General features: G+C 36.0%; 1 pseudogene; it reads left to right on the forward strand.

Annotated features, from left to right (window-relative positions):
• Positions 1–434: 434 nt before the first annotated feature.
• LOC101646250 lies at positions 435–3,416 on the forward strand (annotated as a pseudogene).
• Positions 3,417–8,549: the final 5,133 nt, after the last annotated feature.

Consider the following 8,549-nt stretch of genomic DNA (forward strand, 5'->3'; position numbering starts at 1 on the left):
TTTGGAACGAAACTAAGTCCATAGATGAAGGAACCTTCCCTGTACAGACTTCCAACTACTCTTGGGTTTTTAGATTATCTTCTTGCTCTGGCTTCCAGGATTAACAGGAAGCTAAGATTCTTGGAAATGTCTACAATTCTGCAGTCCAAATGGATTTTTTTCTTTTTGTTTTCTCTTTGTAAGTCTTGAACTTTTACTTTCTCTGATCCTAGAAGATAATTACCAATTGTCCATCTATTTTACTTCTCACTTTTATTGTGGACGGTATAGTTTTCTTTGGGTTTATACTCCTTAATGCATTACCATCATGCGTTTTAAGAGAGATTATAGATAAGTATTCATGTTTAATCATTTATCTTGGGTAATATTCAACTTAATTATCATAAGAACAAATGTCATTCACATTGTGGTTAGGTGCCATTGTTGTTAGCACTATGTACAACAGCCTATCTCCTTGGTGGTCTTCCTCTTCTTGGCTGTCATTCTGCGTGACCAAGCATGCGGCCCTTTTCTATGGACTCATTTCTCCTGACAGCCTGCCCAAGTATGTGAGACAACTTGCCATCTTGGTCCTGAAAAGCATGCTGGATGTGTTTCTTCTAAGATTAAAATTTTGTTGTTGTTATTGTTGTTCTGGTCATCGATAGTATTTTAATTGTTTGCCAGCACCATAATTCAAATGTATTTGTGTTCTTTGGTCTTCCTTATTCAATGCCCAACTTTCTCATGCATGTGGTTGAGATTGAAAACAGCATGACTTGGGTCTGGTGTACCTTCATCCCCAAAGGGATATCTTTGCTTTCTAACACTTTACAGAATTCTCATGAAGGACATGTTGTTTGATTTCCAGACCACTGCTTTCATGAGTGTTGATATTGGTGCAAAATGAAATCCTTAACAATCTTTTTTCCCATTCTTGTACTGATCCAATTGTGATGTTTTGATTTTCTTTATATTGAGTTGGCATTCAGATTTAATTGTCATATTTTATACTTAAGTGAATTAGTTATCATAAGAAATATCATCAGCATAATGATATTTGGGGAGCATACAGAATATTTGAGAATGCACAACTCACTCCAAGCAATTGGAGGCTGACTCTCAATGCCCAGCTCTAACTCTCAGTGTTAAACTGTGGCAACAGTTCCCCAGAACATCAGGAAGACCACGAGTCTTGAGAGAGTGAAGAATTATGCGGGGCTTTGAACAGGAGAGGTTCAATGTCATCTCTCTGCAGACCAAGGGTTCAAAGTGGTTTCACATGCCTGGATGTCAGTTCACACCCAAAGAAAATTAATTTTAAAGAGCTCCTGGACCCTGCTTTCGTATACAAAGTCAGTGAATGCAGGTTGGGCAAACCAGAAGGTGGTATTTTAGATACTCTCTTGCCTTCTGCTTCTTGTTGGTTGTATTGATCATTAGTATACACATCCTTCAAACTAAGAAGCTGGCCTTGCAACCAAGATCTTGACAGGACCAGGACTTAACTTTTTTCTGACATCAGCCCCTGCTTCAATGGGTTAGTGCTGACTAACCAGACAATGTTGGATCCTTCAGGAGCTACAACAGGTGCATGGGTATTGCTGGTCCACCAGAAACAAATATAAAACCAATACCATGTCTTGAAGGCAGCAGTAATTCTCAGTGAACATACATGAACAAGAAAAATGGCTCAAATTTAGTGGAACACATGCAAATGTAGATACAGAAGATGACTAAGAACAGTAAAGAACTTTAGATCAGTGGTTCTCAACCTTCCTAATGTTGCAACCCTTTAAGACAGCTCCTCATGTTGTGGTAACACCCCCAACCATAAAATTATTTTCTTTTCTACCTCATAACTGTCATTTTGCTACTGTTATGAATGAGGCGACCCCTGTGAAAGGGTAATTCGACCCCCAAAGGGGTCGCGATCCACAGGTTGAGATCCGCTGCTTTAGATCAATGTCCACCCCATAGGCGAGAGAAAACTTGCAAATTCATTGATCAAAGTTAATATCACCTGCTTCACCAAACACAATCAATTCCAACCATCACAATATGGGTCACAGATTATGTTTAAAATATCCAAATGGCCTTTGGCAGAACAAAAATGTCCCCATGCCTGCTTTAGATCTTCTCATGAGGGAGTTTAGGGGAATGATCACCTGCTGCTCTAAAAGAAACGGGAGACGTTTTTGACAGAAAAAAAAAGGGGAGATATAAGAACTCAGGAAAGTACTACAAAATCAACCTGACAAAATATATTTAAGAAATAGGAATAATTTAACTACCTCAAATAGAAATTCAAAATGGAAAAACTAAGATATGAGAACTAAGGTAATGAAAAATAAAACAGAATGATTGACATAATGGAAATACTAATCAGTGATCTTGAAAATAAACCTCTCTAAATAAAAATAAAAGATCAAACTATTTAAAATCATTAAACAGAGTTCTATGGGATATTATCAAAAGAAAAAAACTTACATTTTCTAAACATTCCAAAACAGAAGAAAATTAACTACAGAGAAACTAATTAAAGAATTAAAGAACATCTATGTAATATACCAGAACAGAAAATAATGACCCAAGTAGCCCAGAGAATCCCAAACAAAACGGATCCCAAAGAAAATCAACACAATATACCGTAGTCAAACTGTCTAACATCAAAGAAAAAGAAGAATCTGAGACAGCGTGCAAAAAAACCCCAACCTATTAAAGAGAAACAATTAGGCCAGACGTTGTTCGCAGAGCCTCTGTGGTCTCTTGCTTTGGCTCTGGCGCTCGCCAGCCTCCACACACGGCCCCCAACCATGCCAACCGGCCGCTGTCCAGCAGCACCTCTCAGCCGCACTCTCGACGCCCCCAGGCCTCCACCACCGTCATGACTGTGTCTCCCTAGCAGGTGCGCCAGAGCAGCAACCAGGACTCGGAGGCCGCCATCAACCGCCAGATCAAACTGGAGCTCTACGCTTCCTATGTCTACCTGTTCATGTCTTAACTACTTCCACCGGGATGACGTGGCTCTGAAGAACTTTGCCAAATACTTTCTGCACCAGTCTCATGAGGAGAGAGAACACGCCAAGAAGCTGATGAAGTTGCAGAACCAATGAGGGGGCCGGATCTTCCTCCAGGATATCAAGAAACCAGACCGTGACGACTGGGAGAGTGGACTCAATGCCATGGAGTGTGCACTGCACCTGGAGAAGAGTGTCAACCAGTCCCTGCTGGAGCTGCACAAACTGGCCACAGATAAGAACGACCCCCATCTCTGTGCCTTCATCGAGATACATTACCTGGATGAGCAGCTGAAATTCAACAAAGAGCTGGGCGTCTATGTCACCAACCTGCGCAAGATGGGGATCCCAGATTCCAGCCTGGTCGAATATCTCTTCAACAAGCATACCCTGGGAGACAGTGATGGAGAGAGCTAAGCAGCAGCCTTGCCTTCCCCAAGTCATCAAGGCAGCGCATGCATGTTGGGTAGACCTGTCCCTTTTCTAGAAATTGTACCCAAGCATCCGCTTCCGTTCTTCCATTTGTACCTTTCCTTCAGATAAAGTCTAAAGTCATTTGATACCCAGCTGTTGTCTCAGAGATCATGGTGGGTAGGGGCCAGAGAGCCGCGCCAGTCAAATAGTTTACGTGCCCCAGTTCCACTGCGAAATCCCCACTTAATAAAACGGAACTTGCACAGAAAAAAAATAATAAATAAATAAAGAGAAACAATTAGAGGAAGTTCATCTTTTTCTATGAAAACTATGTTGCCAATAAAGCAATTTACTCAAATTTTTGAAAGAAAGAAAACTGCTAGCCAAGAATTCTATATCTCTCAAATATGAGGGGAAATAGAACCATTTTCAGACAAGGTAAAACTAAAGGTGTTTGTGAAAAAAGGGGGGGGCAGCCTTACAAAAATACTAATCAGAGTTCTTTGCGCAGAGAATAAATGAAGAAAGCAACTTGAAATCATCCCATAAGACATTATTATGAGGAATTCATCCTACATTAGTAATACACAAAGTGAAACAAAACCATACGAATCAACATGAGGCATCCAGATAACATTTTTTAAATGAAGACAACAAAAAATAATAGAGACCAGTTGTAAAAATAATCGAACAGATAGCATATCAAGCCATTCTCAAAAAATATCAAACTGTCTAAAGTTCTTTAAAAAAACTATGAAAAACCAAGGAACATCAGATAAATGTTAAAACTTTAATAAATGTAGAAGAGAAAAAGCATAAAATCCTGTTAAACAGTAACATAAAAACAAAAAAGCAAAAAAAGAATTTGACAAGAATGTCCATAAACAAAAAGAAAACAGCTAAGAAAATTATGATGAACAAAGAAAACAACATAAAAAATAATCAAATGACAACAGCAATAAAATCATGCCTGTCAATTAAGAACATTGGATTTAAATGGATTAAACTCACTAGTTAAGAGACAGCATAACAAAATGGGTAACAAAGCATGAGTGTCTAATATGTGGTTTACACACAATAAAACTTAGATATAAAGACAAAAACAGAATAAAATAAAAGGATGGGAAAAAAATACCAAGCTAATGGTAGCTAAAATAAAACAGGAATATTAATGTTAATATCTAACAAAAGAGGCATCAAAGTAAAAACCATCATGGGATATAAAGAAGTTGATTATACAATGATGAAACAATAATGGAACAAGAAGATATAACCATAATAAATATCTATATCCTCAATGAAAGACCCTCAAAATCTGTTAAACAAATACGTAGAATTGCAGATACAATAGAACATAATGCAATAATACTAGGAAACTTTAATATATCACTTTCAAACAAAGACAGATCAATCAGAAAGAAAATCTAAAATAATACAAAACAATCAAACAACACAATTAATCAATTTGATCTCTTAGACATGTACAGAACACTTCACTCATCAAAAACATGCTATACATTTTTTTCTATTGCACACAGAACATACTCCAGAATAGGTCATACGTTAGATCATAAAACACACATCCATAAATCTAAACATTGAGACACTTCAAACCATTTTCTCAGATCACAATGGCATAAAATTAGAAATAAAAAAAAATTAGAAATCAGTTAAAAAAATTACATGGAAGTTGATCAATACTTTATTAAAACATCATTGTATAATTGAATAAAAAAAACAATTAAAAGTGTTCTTGAGACAAAGGGGGAAAAACACTACATACCAAAAAATTCTGTGACACAGCAAAAGTAGTACTGAGAAGTCAATTGATAGCAATAATGCACACGTCAAAAAGGAAGAAACACTTAAACACCTCATCAGATAGCCAAAAACAATGAAGACAAAACCAGTAAAATAAACCTTCTGACACTACGAAAAATATCATAAAGATTAGAGTAGAAATAAATGTATCAAAACATAAATACAATAACAATATCAAGACAAAAATGTTGATTCTTCAAAAGATTAACAAAATTGAAAAGTCTCTGGCAAAAGTAACACAAGAAAAGGAGAAAAAGTATTATGAAGCAGAAATTAAATTAGCAGCATCACAACAGAAATATAAAAGATGCTGTTGTTAGGTGACATAGAGTCTATTGGATCCAATGCTCAAGAGAACGGAACACTGCCCAGTCATGGGGCCATCCTCACAGGTGTTCATATGCCTGAGCCCATTGATGCAGCCACGGTGTCAGTCCATCTCACTGAGGGTCTACCAAGCATGATATTCTTCTCCAGGGACCGGTCTTTCCTGGCAATATGTTCAAATTATGTACAATGAAAGCAATCTCACCATACTTTACTCTGAGCAGCACTCGAGCTGTGCTTATTCCAGCACAAATTGGTTTGTCCTTTCAGCAGTACAACAGGACTTTGAATATTCTTCTCCAGCACCACAATTCAAATGCATTGGTTCTTCTTGGGTCTCCTGATTGAATGTTCTACTTGCACATGCGCATGAGGTAAATGAAAATACTGTGGCTTGGGGCAGGCATACCTTAGTCCTGAAGCAATATCCTTGTTTTTCAATACTCTAAAGAGGTCTTGTGCAACAGATTTACCTAATACAGTACATCTTTGGATCTTTCAACTGCTGCTTCCATGAGCATTGATTGTGTATTCCGTCGGGACAAGATTCTTGACAACCTCAACTTTTCCTCCATTTATTATGATTTTACTTATTGGTCTTCAGAAATATACACCACAGAAACATAATGAAATCTACATTAAATTTGTGTTTTATTGTGCAGTATTTATTTATATATTACCTTATTCCATAAAGAATATGCATTTGTTTAGAGGAGAATTATATGGGGGGAGTGGATGTGGGCAGACATATATGTGTATGAATATGTGTGTGTATGCATACATACATACATACATACATACATACTTATCAATGCATTTGGATGTCTTAGTGTTACAGATAAGCAGTTAGCTACTAGCTGAAAGTTTGGAAGTTCAAACTCACCCAAAATACCTTGCACAAAAGGGGAGAAAGTCCACTCCTAGGTCATAGACATTGAAAAGGCTTTAGAACCTTTTCCTACTCTGACACACATGGGTTACTCTTACTTGACATCAACTCAGTGTCAACTGTTGAACGTATATGTTTATATACACATATATACACACACACACAATAAATTATTTATATATACACACCATGTGTGTAAATATATGTATTTGCACACATGTAATATATATTTATACATATGTATTGATAACTATTAAAACTGTGAGCAGACTAGAGCAACCAACTTAAATAATTAAATAGTTGTTTTCAAAACATAAAGTGGATAAATGGGTGAATTTTGTTAAACTCTTTTTAAACCTTTGAATATAATTAATTTCAAAAAGAACACAAATTATAGAATATAATCCAATCTTTCAACAATGTAAATTAAAGGCTTACAATTTCTCTCCACATGATATTATGAGGAATTGTATTATCTTTTTCCATATGTTATGTAACCACTTGCAGTATTTGTGGGTGGATTTAGTTACAAGATCAGAACATTTTATTTGTAAGTCAAAATTAATATCAGAGAACATGTATGCATATCTAGAAGAAGATTAAAAAGACAGAAATATAATTTCTTCTTAGACAATTGGATAGTAACATCACTTTTAAAATAAATCTACTTATAAGTATAGCTGTGATTATCTATTGAGCATATAATCAGAGAAGCTGGATTATATGAAGAAGAATGTGGCAACAGAATTTGAGGAAGGCTTATTAGCAACCTGAGATACATAGATGACAAAATCTTGCTTGCTGAAAATGAGGAGCCCTTGAAGCACTTACTGTTGTACATAGGGATGCTAAGATTTGGGATCAACCTGATGGTACCTAACAACAACATTATCTATTAAGCTCTTGGAATTCATCTTGTTGGTTACAACAAACAGCACAAGAACATTGTATGAAATTATGATTATGATAGCTGATAGTGGAAAATTTTCTAGTACCAGGAATGAATTAAATAGATTCCATGCCCTGCTAACAAATAATGTAGAATATAACAGTGTTCCATTATTATTTAGTTAAAAACTTCTATATGTATTAGCAGGTGAACATTTCCTGTGGTGATGATTTGAGTAACATATAGCATAATGAAAATCTTGTCTACTGCCTTCAAGTCAATTTTGACTCATAATAACAAGCCTATATATGGTTTCTGAGGCTGTGAATTTTTCTGGGGATGGAAAGCCCAATCTGTCTCCCTAAGAGCAGCTGGTGGTTTGAACCATCAACCGTGAGGTTAGCAGCCCAATCCTCACCCAAGAGTGCCACCGGGGCTCCTTAGACTGCATGATAGACTTGTTAAATTTTCTTAAGACTGTGAAATAAAGAGAGTGTTACCTATTCATTCTGTTAAAAACTTAATAAATGGAATTTACATAATATTAAAAAGATGAGACATTTATATATACATATATAGTTATACATACATACATGTATATATAAGGAGCCTTGGTGATACAGTTATTAAAATGTTTGATATCTAACTGAAAGGTCAGCAATTCAAATTAATTAGGTGTTCTGTGGGAGAAAGATGAAACCATGTTTCTAGCATTGAGATTTTCAGCCTTGCAAACTCGATGGGGCACTTCTACTCTGCGTTATAGGGTCCTATGAGTTGCAATCAACTCAGGGGCAATGCATTTGGTTTGGGGCTATATTTATGTATGTGTGTGTACACTCAAACTCACTGCCTCCGGGGCTTCACAAAGCTGTTGTAACAGGCCATGATATTTCCCTTTCATGTTTTCCAGGGAACATTTTGAACCCCCTTTGTATGTATTTATTTATATGTGTGTATGTCTTTATATAATAGTGCCATTCTTAGTTTGTAAGCCTATGCAATTCTGAGATACCTATATTATGTTCAATAGTTTGTTGTTGTTTTGTTTTGCAAATTGGAGTTAAGTTATATTAAATTGAAGCACATGATAAATGTTTGGACTTAAACATTATTTGAGATAGGCATTACGAATTTTTAGATAGAACTCCTTTTTTATCTTTCTGAAACTATAGTTTGTATTTTAAATTCTAAAATGTGACCCCTCTAT

Source organism: Echinops telfairi, unplaced genomic scaffold (assembly GCF_000313985.2).
Source record: "Echinops telfairi isolate 266 unplaced genomic scaffold, ASM31398v2 ScPeMD7_7468;HRSCAF=8506_0, whole genome shotgun sequence".
Lineage (NCBI taxonomy): Eukaryota > Metazoa > Chordata > Mammalia > Afrosoricida > Tenrecidae > Echinops > Echinops telfairi.